Source organism: Lepus europaeus, chromosome X (genome assembly GCF_033115175.1).
Source record: "Lepus europaeus isolate LE1 chromosome X, mLepTim1.pri, whole genome shotgun sequence".
Classification (NCBI taxonomy): Eukaryota; Metazoa; Chordata; class Mammalia; order Lagomorpha; family Leporidae; genus Lepus; species Lepus europaeus.
Window position 1 is genome coordinate 130756467 of NC_084850.1, and position 18433 is coordinate 130774899.

The 18433-nt window shown below is 43.5% G+C and overlaps 1 long non-coding RNA gene across 1 annotated transcript; it reads right to left on the reverse strand.

The window, feature by feature from the left end:
- Positions 1–3691: 3691 nt before the first annotated feature.
- On the reverse strand, positions 3692–18197 carry LOC133753318 (uncharacterized). The gene is made up of 4 exons (XR_009865041.1): positions 18160–18197; positions 8342–8424; positions 3885–3968; positions 3692–3776 (listed from the first exon to the last, which is right to left on the reverse strand). It is a non-coding gene; the product is annotated as an uncharacterized LOC133753318 (long non-coding RNA).
- Between the last annotated feature and the right edge of the window lie 236 nt (positions 18198–18433).

Consider the following 18433-nt stretch of genomic DNA (forward strand, 5'->3'; position numbering starts at 1 on the left):
GCAGTGAAATGCAGCTTTTGATCTCTATGTCCCAAGTAGGGCCCGAGAACCTGCATTTCTAGCAAGCAGAGGAGGCTGCTGTTTCTGGTGTGGTCCAAGAGCCAGCAGCAACAGCCATATCCACTGTGAGTCTGTTAGGAATGCTGGATCTCAGATTCCCTCACCCAGTCCTCAGCTGGTGGACATGCATGTTAGCATTTCAGGAGCACTGGATTAGAAGACTGTAGGTAGCCCAGCTTGCTGAAAGGGAGGCTCTGGCCGCCTCAGGTCTTAGACCAGTTGTGCATCATATGCTGTCAGGAGCTTTTAAGTATGCTGATGCCCAGGCCATGGCAGCTCCGTTAAATAAAAATCTCTGTGAGAGGGGCTCTGGGAAATCAGTATTATTTTTTAAACTCTCTAGGTGATTTTCATGTGCAGTCAAAGTTGAGAGCCACTGGACTAAGGAGGAGACCCTAAGAGGGGCTAGAAAGAGAGTCTGAAGTCACACAGAGTTCTTTTGTTCTTCTTTATATTTTTATTTGAAAGGGAGGGAGCGAGGAAGGGAGAGAGAGAGAGAGAGAGAGAATCACCCATCTGCTGGTTCACTCCCCAAATGTCTACAATAGCCAGGACTGGGCCAGGTCTAAGACAGGATACAAACTCCATCCACGTCTCCCAAATGGGTGGCAGGGCCTAAGTTCTTGAGTCGTCACCTGCTGTCTCCCAGGATACGCATTAACAGGCAACTGGATCAGAAGCAGAGGTGGGACTGTATCCCAGGCAGTCTGATATGAGATGTGGGTGTACTAAGTGGCGGGTTAACCTTGTACCACAATGCCTGTCCCCCACACAGAGTTCTTCATGAAGTTTAGGTCTTTTTGTTTAGCTTTACTGTGGACTATGGAGCAATGGGAGCTTGTCTGGATTCAAGCTCCACTCTGTGCCACATGCCAGCGATGTGATGTCGGACAAGTTACTTTACCCTCTTTTTGTCTCCACTGCCTTAAGTGGGAATGGTGGTAACAGTAGTTATCTCCTAGAGTGTTACAAGGAATAAATGAGTTAAGATGTAAAGGTGCTCATTATAGTGCTTGGCACGTAGTAAGTGCTATAGGAGGGTTCATTTAAGCACGTGGCTCATTCTTTCTGACAGGGAGTTGTAGATTTCTCACTTTCCTGCCCCCCTTCCCCATCCTCAGTACTAGGATTTGGGGCAGTAGCCACACCTTTGATTAGATACTTCATAAACATTTGAAGAATGCATGACTGAATGGTGACAATGCCCCCTTGTGTATTCAGTGGGAAGAAATAACAAAGCATACAGTTGCCTTGGATACTAGGATGAGCAGTGTGACCAACTGTTCCAATTGCCCAAGGAAGAAGGGTTTCCTTGATCCTGGAATGTTGGTGCTAAACCTGGTGAAATCCCAGACAAACCAGGATGAGTTGGTCATCCTAAGTATAGGGCCATGTCCAAGAGTCCATTTCATAAAAATATTCTTTCAAACAGGCATAAGGATCACTCCTGAGGCCAGCTCATTTAGGAGCACATAGTAAAGGCAGTGGCAATGGCAATTCGCTTCCTGGCCCTGATGTGTGTGTGTGTGTGTGTACACATATGTATGTATGTATGTACCTACATGCTACATGTATACCAATAATAAGAGCTGGAATGTGGTGACAGTGTGATACATCATGTGCTCTGTGGCAAGCACTTTACAGGCTCAAATAAGGAGCATCAGATGGCCTGGTTCAAATCCTGGTCATGCCCTTTAAGAACTTTGTGATGTCAGGCATGTTTCTTAGCCTCTCTGTGTCTCAGTTGGAGATTATAATTATCATCTTTAACACTAATAGGCATCCTTAATCCCTCCTCTGCTTCCATCCCTAGCACACTTCCCAGACTCTTCCCTTCGTCGTGAGCCCTCCACCTTCTGCCCTCTGTCTCTTCCACCAGAGGGGCCACCAACAATTTTACTCTTCTCTTTAGGACTATGCAGGTTGAGCCCCTCACAAAGGTACCTAGTAGAGGGGGCCTGGAGGTATGAAATCCAAGCCCTTTCTGTTAATATGGAGCAGATGCCCAGAAAGGGTGCCTTTTCCTAATTCACACCAAGGCCAAGCAAGCTGTAATGGAAACTTGTCAATGGTCTAGGGAGCAATAAGAGTTAGTGACCGTATTTCATATCTTAAGACTTTCAGATCTCCTAGCTGCCCAGGTCATGCTAACCCCAAGCATTATTTACTTCCTTGAAGACATCTGTACAGATCAAAGATGGAGGCATCTTTCCAAGACGACCTGTGAATAAGAATTTTTTGATTGTTAATACCATTTTTCAACTTGAAGCTGAAACTACCTGACCTAGGAACAGCACGCACAACTTTTAAGAATGAATGTTTTTCTTTTTCTTTCTTTCTTTTTTTTTTTTTTTTTGACAGGCAGAGTGGACAGTGAGAGAGAGAGACAGAGAGAAAGGTCTTCCTTTGCCGTTGGTTCACCCTCCAATGGCCGCTGCGGCCGGTGCGCTGCAGCCAGTGCACCGCGCTGATCCAAAGGCAGGAGCCAGGTGCTTCTCCTGGTCTCCCATGTGGATGCAGGGCCCAAGCACTTGGGCCATCCTCCACTGCACTCCTGGGCCACAGCAGAGAGCTGGCCTGGAAGAGGGGCAACCAGGACAGAATCCAGCGCCCCGACTGGGACTAGAACCCGGGGTGCCAGCGCTACAGGCGGAGGATTAACCTATTGAGCCGCGGTGCCAGCCAAGAATGAATGTTTTTCAACACCTATAATAATAACAATATGAACTATAACTAAAGTGATTTGATTTTAAGAGGTGATGTAAGATTATTTCAAAATATTATATAATATGTAGAAAACCCATAGACATAGGTTATCTTCTAGAGACCATAATTGAACATGAAATTGACTTTATCTTAACATTGAATTCAAAATTGAAAAATTTACACCATTTGTCACTTGTAGTTACATGTGGGTTACTGGAAGTGGACCAGCCCTGGAGTCGAAGGGCTCCAGGTCAGAGCCATAGACCTTGTTCTCTCTAAGCTGAAAAGCCCTTCACTTGGCCTAGCCTCCAGAGTGACCACTGCTGTCGAGGGGATGGCCAAGTAGGGTCAATAACATTGAAGGCAGAACTGAAAACTTTTAGAGATGCCACCTACCTTCTCCTCAAGCCAGATCTCCTCTCAGGCCAGCTAGGTAATGAAAGTCAATAGGGTACCTCCCTTATGATGCACCCCTTGAAAACAGATAGGTCTGAGCCTCATAACTGGCAAGGCTTTAAAGCCCATCTGATTATTCTCAAGCCCTTTCTATCAGTTTCTATTTGCCTCTCAATAAAAAAAAAGTTGCCCATGGTTTAGACACTTTTCTTTTTTTAAAAAAATTATTTATTTATTTGGAAGTCAGAGTTACACAGAGAGAGGAGAGGCAGAGAGAGAGAGAGAGAGAGAGAGAGAGAGGGGTCTTCCATCCAATGGTTCACTCCCCAGATGGCCACAACAGCTGGAGCTGCGCCTATCCAAAGCCAGGAGCCAGGAGCTTCTTCTGGGTCTCCCACACGGGTGTAGGGGCCCAAGGACTTGGGCTATCCTCCGCTGCTTTCTCAGGCCATAGCAGAGAGCTGGATCAGAAGTGGAGCAGCCGCATTTCGAACTGGCATCCATATGGGATGCCAACGCTTCAGGCCAGGGCATTAATCCACTGTGTCACAGCGGTGGCCCCTAGACACTTTTCTTAGCGCCTCTAATAATGACTCTGTCCTCGGTTTTAGATCCTGTGAGTTTAAACTGCTTGTTAGATTCATTTTCTCTAGACTTAAAAAAGTAAAATTCTAGGTGGCCATGCACATGAAACCTCTTGACTCCTCTTCCCAAAGACATACCTTTTCAGCATGAAGTAGCCAGAGCGATCATCGCCCAGTTCCCACTAACAGAAGTTAGTGTTTCAATCTTCGGGAGGTGGAAATCTGAAGAGTCAAATGGGTAATAGTCAGTCAGGGTGGTCCCTGGTAGAAATTTGGAATAGCAGGTGCCTGCTCCCCCCAAAAGATTATCTTTAGCAGATCAAAATGTCCTGATTCCTTAGGGATCTTCCTGTTATCTTTCTCCAAATTTACAAATTTACCGTGAAAATAGCCAGGGAGTGGGGATTTCTCTCCCTGACCTTCTAGATGATTTATTTGATCATCAGCTGGCCAGACAGGATGGAGAACTGTAAATCATGTCTTTTGTTGAGTTTATTTCCACCTTGTTGATTGACAGTTTGATCCCCAAGATTGTACTTAAAAACCCGAATGCTACAGGGCCTCTTGGGTTCTTTCCTCTCTTGGAAGCCTGCCTCCATGCCACTCTGGCAGGAGGTTTCCAACTTGAATAAATCTTACTTTACTTTTTAAAAAAATTAGATACTGGGGAATCATGATGTTTATTTGCTGATTGGGAGGTTAACTAACTTTTCTCTGAGATGCCTGCAAGTGCAAAGTGGGCCATGCGAGTGATTCCTACTGTAAAGAATACTACAAGAAGTAGATATCAGTTGCCTATTTCATTGCCTCTTCTTACCAAGGACAATTGTCTTTGTAGTGAGTAGAGTAGAGGCCATGTTGGCAAAGTGACCATTTGAAAGAATGGATCTTTGGGGCCAGTGCAATGGAATCTTATAGTATCAAGAGAATTTAGAAGCTAAGTCAATGACCTATTGACCACCACCTGATGTCTGAAAATGGAGATCTATTATTCTGATTTTCAAAGGGGTGAAGAAAGTAAATTCAGCAAATTTGAGACTGAGAGATTAATCAAAATGTGCCAGATTCTGAGATAAATCAGTTGTTTGTCAGAATCTAGAGAAGAAAATACTGAATACTGTGCACTGACCTCAGTTTGCCAAATACAATCAGGTGAGAAACACATCATCAACCTTTCCCTATATCTACATCCTTTGGCATGTGGCTCTCTCCTACCAAAGAAGTAGACTGTATTTCCCCTCTATTTGACTTTGGCTTTGGCCATGGCAAAAGGGCACATGTGCCTGGTTTTTTTTTTTTTTTTTTGACTGGCAGAGTGGACAGTGAGGGAGACAGAGAGAAAGGTCTTCCTTTTTCGTTGGTTCACCCCCAAGTGGCCACTACAGCCAGCGCGTTGTGGCTGGTGCGCGCTAAACTGATCTGAAGCCAGGAGCCAGGTGCTTCCTCCTGGTCTCCCATGCGGGTGCAGGGCCCAAGCACTTGGGCCATCCTCCACTGCCTTCCCGGGCCACAGCAGAGAGCTGGACTGGAAGAGGAGCAACCGGGACAGAATCCAGCGCCCACACTGGGACTAGAACCCCGGGGTGCCGGCACCACAGGTGGAGGATTAGCCTAGTGAGCCGTGGAGCTAGCCAGTGTGTGCCTATTCTTAACCTAGACTTCTTGGAGGCCTTCTGTACTTCCAGTTGAGCTCTTATACCTCCCACTGACATTGGAAGAATCTGTTCTGGGCAGCCTGCTGATCCTAAGGGGAAAAAATGAGAGGCATGAACAACAGAGCTCCCATAGCCACTGCAGGCTGAAGCAGAACCACTTGGCTAGTCCAGCCTAGTCTAAGTGACCTGCAAATGCCAAGTAAGCCGGTAGAGATGAATGGAGCCTCCAGTTCACTCTCAGACTAGTGAACTGAACACATGCTTCATGCCTTATACCATTACAGTATTATACATCCATGTTTAGTAGCACTCATGGGAATATAGAAAACCAACACACACCCCTTTTTCTTCTTTTGTGGGAAGATCAGAGCCAAGAGGTGGGTGACAATGATGTGAACATTAGTAAACATGTGGAAAGTTCTTTCTCTACAACTTTAAAGATGAGAGAGACTCATGAGCCAGTCGCTATTAAACTGAAGTTACGAATGTTTGAAGAATGAGCCAGAGTGCTAAGTAATATAGGTCTCTGGTGGAGTTGTAGGCTATTTCTCAGTCTTATTCCATTCAGTGCTTCTCACCCATAGTTTGCATAAAAGTATAGAAGCCACACATCAGACATTAGGTTAGAAAAATAGCAAATACTTTTTGTGGAGAGTAGGGATGCAAAAAATCACTACTGTTGAAACAATGGATGAAATATAACCAGCTGAAATAAGCATAGATAAATGTAAATTTTATCCAAATGTCCAACTAAAACTCCTCTTACACATATATAAATAATATTAAGTTATTTATTAGATAATTATATAATTAACATATCAATAAATTATGTGAGAGTAATATAGCATATAATTGTATGCTATGTTCATTATATATAGTTATGTAATGAATGATATCATTCTATATAATGTATTTGTTCTATACATTTTACAATTTCACAAATCCATTAGACCTACAAATTCCACTTCTAGAAATCTACCCTAAAGAAAAATTATATGTTTGAATTGCTAGGGGAAGTGGTTAAGAAAGAGCCTTATGGGGCCGGTGCTGTGGCGTATTGGGTAAAGCTACTGCCTGCACTGCTGGCATCCCTTATAGGTGTCGGTTCGAGTGCCAGCTGCTCCTCTTCCCATCCAGCTCTCTGCTATGGCCTGGGAAAGCAGTAGAAGATGGCCCAAGTCCTTGGGCCCCTGCACCCACATGGGAGACCTGGAAGAAGCTCCTGGCTCCTGGCTTCAGATCGCACAGCACTGGCCATTGCAGCCATCTGGGGAGTGAACCAGCAGATTGAAAACCTCTCTCTCTCTCTCTGTCTGCCTTTGCCTCTGCCACTCTGTAACTCTGCCTTTCAAATAAATAAATAAATCTTTAAAAAAAAAAAGAAGAAAAAGAACCTAGAGTTAAAGTTAGTACAGAGGTAATAATAATATTAAAAATTGGAATGCATCCTAAATATATATTAGTGGTGATTGGTAACTAAATTATGGTAAATTGAAACAAAAGAAAATGAGGCAATCCTAAGAAATTGAAAGTTGTAGGAATGGATTAAATCAAGGAGAAAGAAAAGAGAGAACCTTTCTAGAGAATGCCTTTGTGGTTTATTTATTTATTTATTTTAAGATTTTTAAAATTTATTTATTTGAAAGCCAGAGTTACACACAGAGAGAAGGAAAGGCAGAGAGAGAGAGAGGTCTTCCATCTGCTGGTTCACTCCCCAATTGGCCATGATGGCCGGAGCTATGCCGGTCCAAAGCCAGGAGCCAGGAGCTTCTTCTGGGTCTCCCACATGGGTGCAAGGGCCCAGGGACTTGGGTCATTTTTTACTGCTTTTGCAGGCCATAGCAGAGAGCTGGATTGGAAGTGGAGCAGCCTGGACTCAAACTGGTGCCCACATGGGATGCTGGCACTGCAGGTGGTGGCCTTACCCACTATACCACAGAGCCCGCCCGAGAATGCCTTTGATTAGTGGAGAGGAAAGGAAGAAGAGCCAGTCAAGGAATGGGTGTTGTAGGAAAGATAGAGGAAGAACAAGTAAGATTCACTGTCACTGCTGTTCCCCATGGAGTTTGGTAGAGGAAGAACAGGTAAAAGAGAATAAAGACAAGCAGTTGGCCACTGTGTCGGACATGTAAGTCAGTGGGGACCTTCCACAGGGTTGTTTTGGAGAACGATGGCATCTGTGGCAAGGAGTTAAGGGAAAATCAAATGGTGAGGAAACCAAAGGGCTAGTGCAGTGATTAACTGCACTTTCAGGTCACTTAGTGTCCTCTCTCACTGAGAAAAATGACTGCATGGTTTTTGTACTCCTTTCAAGAATGGATCTGGAACAATTTTCTCCAAGCATTCTTTCCCCAGAGAAGCTGAATTTCAAATTTGGGCTGTTCCTCCTTTAAATTACCCTGTGCAATATAATTTTTTGAGAAATAGTTTCTATTTTCTCTCTGTATTTTTCCTTCTCTTTTCCCACTCTGCTTTCTTGCCATAGTGAAGATTTGTGGTTGGACAGAGTAGAAGTTACCTAAAAAGCATTTCCTTTCTGAGAAAAACCAGGATTTTTCTCTAAGACTAGAAAGGAATTTCTCCAAGTGGGGACAGGGGAGACCAGCTTGAGAATCTAGAGACACATGATCCCTATATTCTGCATCCCGACAGCTCCAGGAGAGGAGGCCGATTTCAGACAATGGAGCTGAGAGAGGGAGGCATCCCCCATCTTCCAGCACAGTCAAGAACTTATGGAGCCTGAGGGACTGATGGGACCCTGTGAGCAGACTCTGTGACATCTCAGTGACACCTCTGGACCTGCCTGAGATCAGATCCTTGAAACACCTTAAAGAGTGAGGGAAAGGGCCCCGGAAAGTTTAGGGTTGAATTTCCCACCTGCTTGGCAGGATGGGGCTGGGTGCTTAATCAAAAACAATGTATGCAGTGTTTCTTGCTCACCTGAGTTTTATGGATCAAGAATTATGTCTGCACTTGGAGGAAGTCAAGTTCCTATTCTCAAGCAAGATGAGTGCTTTCTTCACCTGGAAAGAGAACCAAAAGGATAGAATCAATATCTCTAGATGATGTGACAAGCGGTGTGTAGCAGGTGGTCAGATAGTAGGATGAGTAGAGGATGGTTAAAAAAATTCTTTGACCTAATTGTCCAAGAAAACAGATTCTGGTTCATTGCTACTGTTTAAACTTCCTAAATCTCTGGCCAAGATTTTTCCTCTCCTTGGACTTCAATTTCCTCATAAAAAATGAAAATGTTGGATTAAGTGAGCACTAAGACTCCTACCGCATTCCAGAATCTATTGACTGTTCTCTCCTCCCTTGGGATAAGTTCAGTTTCTTAGCTCAGAGAAGTGAGTTGGATTAAGCAGCCCCATTGTTGCTGAGCTACAACTCACTTGGACTAGCACATGCGAGAAAACAGCAAGCTGGGGCAGGTAGCGTTCCTGAGGAGGCCACAAGTGTGCGTTTTAATCTGCACAGATCCGGGATTTCTGATACGGTGCATGAGTTCATGCACTTGTAATTGGAGGGGGCAGAGGGTGGCTCTTTAAGGCTGGGCTATCCAGTGAGGAGGGTTTGCAGATTTGCCTCAGAGGGCTAATTTATCACTCTAGAGAGCAGTTTCTCATTAACACAATGTCAATACTGCTGGGGATTGGCTAGGCCACCTTTGGAAGAGGTTAAATTACCTTTTAATCAGCATATGGAAGAAGAAAGCTTCTGTTCCATCATGGCATAACAGCCCTGCTAATTTGACATCTTCTACAAGCCATGGTAATTCTGACTATACCTGTGTGATATGACCAACATCATTTCCAGAGAGGCAGGAGACAGGAAAGAAAGATTTTTGCGCCTATTATCCAAACTGGCCTAATTGATGTGGGTGCAGTGGGTTATAGCTAATGGTCTATGTTTAATTATGGAGGCAGTGACACAAGGCCTCAAGGATGATAAGGCATTAATCAGATGATGTACACTTTCTCAGGGGCTTACTGAGTGACTGGAGAGAGAGTCATGGCAAGGAAAGGTGTTCTAAATTCCACGTTTCCCTGAAATTCGGGCCTAGGCCTGCAGAGGTGCAGGGCTGTGTTTACAAGATGATCCAAATCCAGACCAGAACAGTCACACATAAGCCTCGGATGGAAGTGTTTTGAAACTCACCACTCTTGGAATCTATTCCCTAATTTAAATCAGAGTGATTTATGTTGACTTGTGTCCAACATTCATCAACTATATTGGAAATGTGGGACTTTTCATCCTGATTCATTCCCCAGAGCAATGAAGTAGCAAACAAATAAACAACTTTCTATCCACATGCTTCAAAAATGACACTAGCTGTTGCAGAACTGCATAGTATCACGCCATATCCAGTCTCAACTTCTAGCAATGGAGCCTTCAGCCACCTAGAAACTACATCTCCCAGAGTTCCTGGCAGCAATGTGAGGACAGGTGACTCTGTTTTAACCAATAAGAAGGCAGCAGAAGTGATGCGTATTGTGTCTGCTTGATGCTCTTGAAGGAAACTTCTCGTCCTCTACTTCTTTCCACATCTTGTAGGAAAGAGTAAGGTTGTATGGTTGGGATGATGGGGTCATAAGACAGAAGGAGCCTGGGTTATTAGATGACCCCAGGAAGCAAGGTCACCCTGCCTCCACGCTGCTGCTTGGACTTTTTAACCCAGCTAGATTTTCTATCTGCTTCTCTTAAAACAAATATAGAAATTTACATCAGGAAGACCTCACGGGTTTGTTTTGTTTTTTAAAAACAACTTTTTTCCCCGTATGTTTTGTCACTCAGGTGAAGCAGATGGGCAGGGGTGGGGGGTGTTCAGAGAACATGGAGGCCGGGGATGATGTGCCTTTTGTCCTCATCCAAGACCTACACAGATCGGGCGCCATGTCTTGAACCCAAGTCTCCTGACTCCAATTCCCGTGCTCCTTTAACTATGACATTACCTTTCTTTCCTTGGAAAGTTCATGACATAGTTGTATATGACAGGAAAATCGCCACCCAGTGAAACTCTTAACTTCCCATCCCCATCCAGCTCTTCTCCTTGTCTTGCCACCTTCCCAAACACAATAAAAAAGGAAAAGCTCCATTAAGCAGGTTTTTCCAAAAGGGCATTGCTTAAAATGAGAACAGTCTGGGGCCGGGGGCGGGGGTGGGAGGGGGAGGGGAGGGGAGTGCAGTGGGAGGAGTATTTTATCAATGACAATGTTTAGAATTGCCAGAACATTGGGGTAATAAAAAGCAGAACAACTTTTAGTCAGTTTTATTATTGTTTTCAAATTCTCTACAGGCAAGGAACCCCTTCTTGCCCACACCCCCTTTTTGCTTGCACCCTGGAAGGACCACTTCCATCACCCCCACTTAGTATACCACAAAATAATAGTTACGCAGGAAGGAAAAATCATAAAATGTAAAATCCCACGAAGTCTTCCCTTGCTCTCTCTGATGTGTCTACATGTCCAGGAAATGGCTGGCATGTTTGTACCAATTGCCGCCTGAGCCGGGTCCGTTTAAAAGAGCTTCTGTAAAGAGGAAAGTGTGCTGTTTCCTTAGGTTTTTCCTTCCCTCTTATCTCCATAGTTACAAGAGTTGGTTCTGTGCGTTTCTTTCAAGCTGGCATCTTGCCCAGCTCAAATTGATTATAAAGGTTGGCAGGGACAGTTGAGATTTGCGGCTTGATTCCCGGGTAAGTTGGCTGTTTAGAAAGATAGCATTGATAGCTCAGAAAGCCTGCAGATGGCAAGGCAAGAAGGGAGGTTCCGTTTTTTATTTTGGAGCCGACGAATGACTCACTGGTTTGGGCTTTTTCCTGGAGGATCATAGGAGGATAAGTGCTCGGGAGAAATCAGCGAGAAGTTTCTTTCCTCAGAGGCTGTATGGTAGGTTTGCCAGACCCACTGCAGGACACCAGTTTCCATTACACTTGCGATACATAACAAAGACTTTTTAAGTAGAAGTATGGCCCCAAATATGGGATGGCGCGTACTTATACTAAAAACACAGAGGCTCTGTTATATTTGCACTTCACATAGACAAATGAGTAATTTTGGGGTACATGTATGTCCCATGAGCTACTTGGAGCAGGCTTGTGTGTTATGCATTGTTTATCTGCGGTGCAAATCTTAACAGGGAATCCTGTAGTTTATTTGCTAAATCTGGCAGCCCTACTTGCAGAGACTGAGCAAGATTTTATGAAATGGTCTCTTTCAATTCAGGAACAGCCACTTCTGCTTTCCTCTTAGAGGATTATATACGCTGTTGGATTTTATTTATTGATGCTTGGGGGCACACAGGGGAGAGGATTAAGGGGAAAGAGATTGGACTGGAAGACAGGAGACTGTAGTCTGAGTCCTGCTCTGCCTGCAACTGGCTGCATGAACTTGGATGAGGCTCTTTACCTCTCCGGGCCTTAGCTTTCTGAAAGGAGGGGATTAAATGGCCTCTCTAATGATAAGATGATTCTATTAGTCCTAGATCTTCCCCATGCTACTAGTATTTCATTTTTCCTTGAGGTGACAGAGATTGGCACTGCCCAATGGAAATAAAATGCAAGCCACATGGGTAATTTTAGGTTTTCTGGTAGCCAGATTATAAAAGTAAAAGGAAACAGGTGAAATGGACTCTTAATACTATATTGTAGTTAACCAGTTATATTAAAAATTTATAATTTAAATGTATAATCAATTTAAAAACTATTATTGAAATCATTTACATTCTTCTTAGATACTAAGTCTTCAATATCTGATATTTACCCTAAGTACATCTCAGTTTGGGCCATATTTAAAGTACCAATAGCCACATGTGGCTCAGTGGCTACCATATCGGATAGCACATGTATAGGCTAAATAAGTAGACAGGTGTACAGGTAGAGAAATAAATATTAGATATACAAATTCAAGAATGAGAAATCTATAGAAGGTTGTGGAGAGAACTTAGGCTCTCATGGAGAATAACCATAGTCCTTTAAAATTTAATCTAGAGTTAATCCTCATTATTTATGAATTTGTCTACTTGCTAAAATGTATTTGTAACACCAAATTCAATATGGCCATTCATGAGCATGTACATGCACAGAGCAGTAAAACCGTTGACTTGTCCAATGTGCACATTTCCGGCTGAGGTCAAACAAGGTGACATTCTATCTTCTTGTTTCAGCTATAAGAATGTAAACGAGTGTCCTTCTCATGGTCTATTTAGTGCCACATTTTTCACAGGCTTGTGAGTGATTTTTCTGTTTCAGATGGCCCCCAAGCATAGTGCTGTAGTGCTCTCTAATGTCTCCAGACACAAGCAGGCTGTGATGTGCCACACAAAGAAATTCTGTGTGTTAGATAAGCTTTGTCCAGGCCGCGCTTCTAGCTGTTAGCTACGAGTTCAGTGTTAACGAATCAACAGTATATACTAAATAAGTTGCCTTTCAACAGAAACACTCATAAAATATATGCACTGATCCAAAAATGTTGTGAGCAGAGGCTCACAGCTGGGGATAATAGTTCAGTATTCACAAGTCAGTGTTCTCAGTGACTTACAGAACAGAAGTAATGTGAATAATGAGAATGAGCTATACTTTCTGTTTTAGAATAGTTGTAGATTTACAGAAAAATTGAGTAGATAGTACAAAAAATTTCTCTGTATTCCTTGCCTGCATTCTCCCCTATTATTGACATCTTACATCGATATGGTACATTTATGTTTTTGAACCAATTAACATTGGTTATTTTTAACATTACGCTATCATAGGCTGTAATACATCGTTATCAATACATTATTCTTGTTAACTGAAGTCCACAGCTTATTGAGACTTCCTTAGCTTTTACTTAATGCCCCCTTTCTAGAGGTCAGAATGCCATATTTATTCATCACGTATTAGGCTTCTCTTGGCTGTGACAGTTTCTGAGACTTTTCTTGTTTTTGATGACCTTGATCAAGTGTGTTTGAGGATGTCTCTCTATTGGAATTTGTCTGATGTTTTCCTCTATGGTTAGGCTGGGGTTATGGGTTTTAGGCAGAAATACACAATGGTAAAGCTCTATTTTTATCAAACCATATCAAGGGTACATATCATCAACATGACTTATTACTGTGGCTCTTGGCCTTGGTAATGTGGCTACAGTACCCTTTCCCTTCCATTTCCTGCCTTGCTCTTTGGAAGGCAGTCGCTCTGTGTAGCCCACACTGAGCACTGGGGAGTTAGCCTGCCCTCCTTGAGTACCTCCATAATTTATTTGGAATCTTTATGAATGGAAAGAAGACTCGTCTCTTCTCCCCATTTATTGATATATTCAATCATTTATTTATATCAACATGTACTTGAGGATATTTATTTTATACTTTGGGTTATAATCCATTACTCCTTGAAGTATTTTGTAGTTCACAGGCACTTTTGTGCCTTATAGCCTTTTCTGCATTAAGAAGAAATAAAATAAATTATAGCATATTCAGAATCATTCTCAGAAGCTGAATTAGTAAGTCAAAGAGTGTTTGAAATTCTTAATGTCCATTAATCAACTTAAACATGTGTGCTACTATACAATACATGTGAGTTCACACTTAGGCCTGGTGTCAAAGGGAAGCCCCTAAGCTCTCCTCACTCCCTAGTCCCATGAAGCTGCCTTTTAATATCCTTTGGGGAACCAGAAAAGAGCCAGGATCTGACCCAGTGAGGATTTTTTTTTTTGTATTCTGACATGAATCCAGGTATACCACAAATGAATCAGGGCCTCAAACTATCATAACCACGATAGTTGACATTCATTGATGTGCCAGATGCTTTTCTTTTTTTTCTTTAATTTATTTATTTATTTATTTGTTGGCAGAGTGGACAGTGAGAGAGAGAGAGAGAGAAAGGACTTCCTTTTGCCGTTGGTTCACCCTCCAATGGCCACCGCGGCCGACACGCTGCAGCTGGCGTGTCGTGCTGATCCGAAGCCAGGAGCCAGGTGCTTCTCCTGGTCTCCCATGTGGGTGCAGGGCCCAAGCACTTGGGCCATCCTCCACTGCACTCCCAGGCCGCAGCAGAGAGCTGGACTGGAAGAAGAGCAACCAGGACAGAATCCAGTGCCCCAACTGGGACTAGAACCTGGTGTGCCGGTGCCGCAGGCAGAGGATTAGCCTGTTGAGCCGCGGCGCTGGCCGCCGGATGCTTTTCTAACAGCTTTACCTGTAAGAAATAATTTAAGTCTCACAACACTAAGAGGTATTTATGGTCTCCACTTTACAGATGGAGTTACTGAGGCACTGAGAAATGAGGTAACTTGTTCAAGGTCACTTGCTTGTACATTATTAGAGACAGGATCTGAACTCAGGAGGTCTAAAGCCAGAAACCATTGTCTTGGTGCCCTCATTGTATTCCAGCAATGTGAAAACTCTTAATAAAACAGTACTTGTACTGCTGTTTGTCACTATTTCCCAATTATTGTGAAGGCATTCCCCCGTTATTTTTTATTTTTATTTTATTTTATTTTATTATTTTTTTTTGACAGGTAGAATGGACAGTGAGAGAGAGAGAGAGACAGAGAGAAAGGTCTTCCTTTGCTGTTGGTTCACCCCCCAGTGGCCGCTGTGGCCAGCGTGCTGATCCGAAGCCAGGAGCCAGGTGCCTCTCCTGGTCTCCCATGCAGGTGCAGGGCCCAAACACTTGGGCCATCCTCCACTGCACTCCCGGGCTACAGCAGAGAGCTGGACTGGAAGAAGAGCAACCGGGACAGAACCAGCACCCCGACCGGGACTAGAACCCGGTGTGCTGGCGCTGCAGGCAGAGGATTAGCCTAGTGAGTCGCAGCGCTGGCCTCCCCTGTTATTTTTTATACTTCTTTTTCATTTGTAAGTTTCCACTACAGAAAACTTCTCTTGTTTAAATGGGTCAGAGAACACCATAAAAAAGGTCATTTTATTTATTGACAAGGTTTCTAAAAGAGAAATTTGCATTGCTGTTGACAAAAACCGTATCACAGAGACAAGTGATGGGCCAACATTTTAGCGAAGAAGGAAGTACACTGTGCGAAGCTGAGCTCAGCAACTGAGACCAGGGCTTTGCTTGCTCTGTGAAGACCAACTTTCCTAAAAACAACCTTGAAAAAAGTGCTTGACTCCAGGAAAATGTGGTTTTTTTTTTCTTTATAAAAAGGATCAGTTCCTTATCTTTCCACATAGAATGTCTAGGTTATGACCTTCCTACACAAGTAAGGGATCGTGCCAAATAGCCTTTGAAAATACTGCCATCCCCTCCTCTGTCCCTGCTGGGACTGTGTTGGTTATGGTAACACTAAAATCTCAGTAGATTAACCCACTAGTCATTTAGTTCTCACTAATGTCAAGTCCAATGCCAGGGCTCTTGCTCACAGGTAGATTTCCACCACCTCCCTCAGAGGACTAAGCTCTTCTTTCCACCTTGCTGAAGGCTCTATGCAAGGAAAATCAAGTAGAAGTGGGTAGGTGGGGTGATTTATCCACAGGCATTGATTTAGTTAAGCAACAGAAAACTGCCTGATGTTTAAGGAGAGATGGAACAAGCTAAAAATCCAGATACTCCCTAGCTGCCTGGCCTTGCACATGACACTTGACCACTCTGGAGCTTAGTTTATGCAAAAATGATGTGCTGGCCCAATTGTTTCGAAAGTGTCTTCTGTGATCCTGTGATCTATGCACTATAGAATGGTAATGAGCACTTCCAGAGCCTTCACAAAAGCCTCCTGTTATATATCTTAATCTGGCTGGTAGTTACACAGATGTGTTTACTTTGTAAAAATTCATTGAACCGTACACTTATGATTTGTGCACTTGTCTTTATGTATGTTATTCTTCAATTTACAGAGTTTACAAAGGAAAAAACTCTGTCACCTTATTCACCCCTCTTCAAACGTGGAGCACAAGATAGTTTTTGAGATCCAATTCAGGCCCAAAGCATGCATGGGACTTAGACATCCTTTGCTGTGCATGTTTCTAAAATGTCCTTCCCTGGCGCTAAGTGCTGCTGGAGTTGAGCGAAGGCAGCTGCCTCTTTCAAATACACTAATACTGTCCTAGAGTCACTGGTTCCTGGAGAAATCAAGCTGGTAGAAGGAGGAAACTAGGGGAGCTGGTGCTGTGGCACAGTGGGTTAACACCCTGGCCTGAAGTGCCAGCATCCCACATGGATGCCAGTTTGAGACCCGGCTGCCCCACTTCCGATTCAGCTATCTGCTATGGCCTGGGAAAGCAGTGGAAGATGGCCCAGGTCCTTGGGCCCCTGCACCCACAGAGGAGACCTGGAAGAAGCTCCTGGCTCCTGGCTTCGGATCAGCACAGCTCCGGCCATTGCAGCCAACTGGGGGAGTAAACCAGCGGATGGAAGACCTCTCTCTCTCTCTCTCTCCCTCTCCCTCCCTCCCTCCCTCCCTCTTGCTCCTCTCTCTGTGTAACTCTGACTTTTGAATAAATAAATAAATAAATCTTTTTTAAAAAAGGAGGAAACTAGGATAAATATAGCCATAATCTTTAAGCCCACTGACTGGTCATCAGCAGCTCTTGGTAGAATCTTCAGCAGGTCTCCTTTGATGCTGGGCATCTCCTATCTGTTACCACCAGCCACACCTGTATGGCCCTCTTAATGGTCCCTGCCTTCAGGTGGTTCCTTACTTGAAGATCATTGTGCTTCTACCATGTGATCTCATCTGTGGACCACACAAGATGGGAAACAAATGGAGAAATGCCCAAGGAATAGAAGATCTATAGGTGACCAGAAGCCAGGAGGTGGCCTGGAGTAAAAGTTGAACAGAAATAGAGGTGATTGAAAGTTTGGATGTGTTACAGATGCAGTCAGGCAATGGATGAGAGCAGAAGAGGAGAAATGCCTGAGAGAAGAGAAGCCAGGAGTGGCCAAAACTGAAAAAGCTTTGAATAAAAATGAATCAGGAGATTAGCAAACTAGAAGGTGAGGAAGTTGGTCCGCAGGAGCAGGTGCAGAAGTCCCTAAGATGAGGACACTGAGTCAGAAATGGCAGAGCCCGGAGACAGCGCATGAAGCCATGAGCTGCCAATGAAGAGGCTTCACAACCCGAGTCCGGTTCTCATGAGGCCACCTGTCTTGCCATTCCTGCTTTTCCTCTTAGATGTGAGTGCAAGGTCGAGATTCCTATGTAATCTCTCAGTCCCTCATCTCTAAAGTGGGGTTAATGACAATGCCTACTTTTTAGCTTTTTGTGGAGATTAAATAAGTTAGTGCATGTAAAACACTTAGAAGACTGTCTCCCAAGTCCTAAGTGCTCAATAAGTATTTGCTGTATTGATGGTGAAGAAGATAATGATTATTTTCACACTTTTTACAGGCTTCATTTTATTTTTAATCAACACACAATTGTATGTGTTTATGGGGTTCGGTGTGATGTTTCAGTACATATATACAGTGTGTAATGATCAAATTGGGGCATTGGCATAGCCATCACTTCCCAAACTTCTCATTTCTTTGTGGTGAGAGCATTCAAAATCCTCTCTTCCAGCTCTTTTGAAATATACAATATGTCATTGTTAACCGTTCTGCCCATAAAAAAAGAAGGAAATCCTGTCATTTGTGACAGTGTGGATGAGCCTGGAGCACATTTGTAAAGTAAAATAAAGCAGGCACGAAAGGGCAAATATAACACATGTTCTCAAACCCTCAACACCCAAGGCAATCAGAGTGACTCTGTCGATTTCAAACAACAGAAGACAAAATTTTCACTGGTATTTTCAATTCCAAAGTATGTAGATCAATATTAATTTCATTTTGGCCTTACCCTCTCTCATAGCTTCCACACACAGTCCAACTTCATCCCTTGGGGCTGGCCTCTAAAATGGATCTTGGTGGCTTCAGCATCTTATAGAGGTAGTCTGTGGATGTTTGAGGCACTAGGGAGTTTGTGGAAAGCTAGAAGCACAGGAATAGAGCTGATCAGAGCAGTAGAGAAGGGAAACACATTAGGTATATGGATATTAACTTAGAATGCAAAAATAACTTTTAAGAAATAAACTGGTCTCTCTCTCTCTCTGTCACTCTGCCTTTCAAACAAC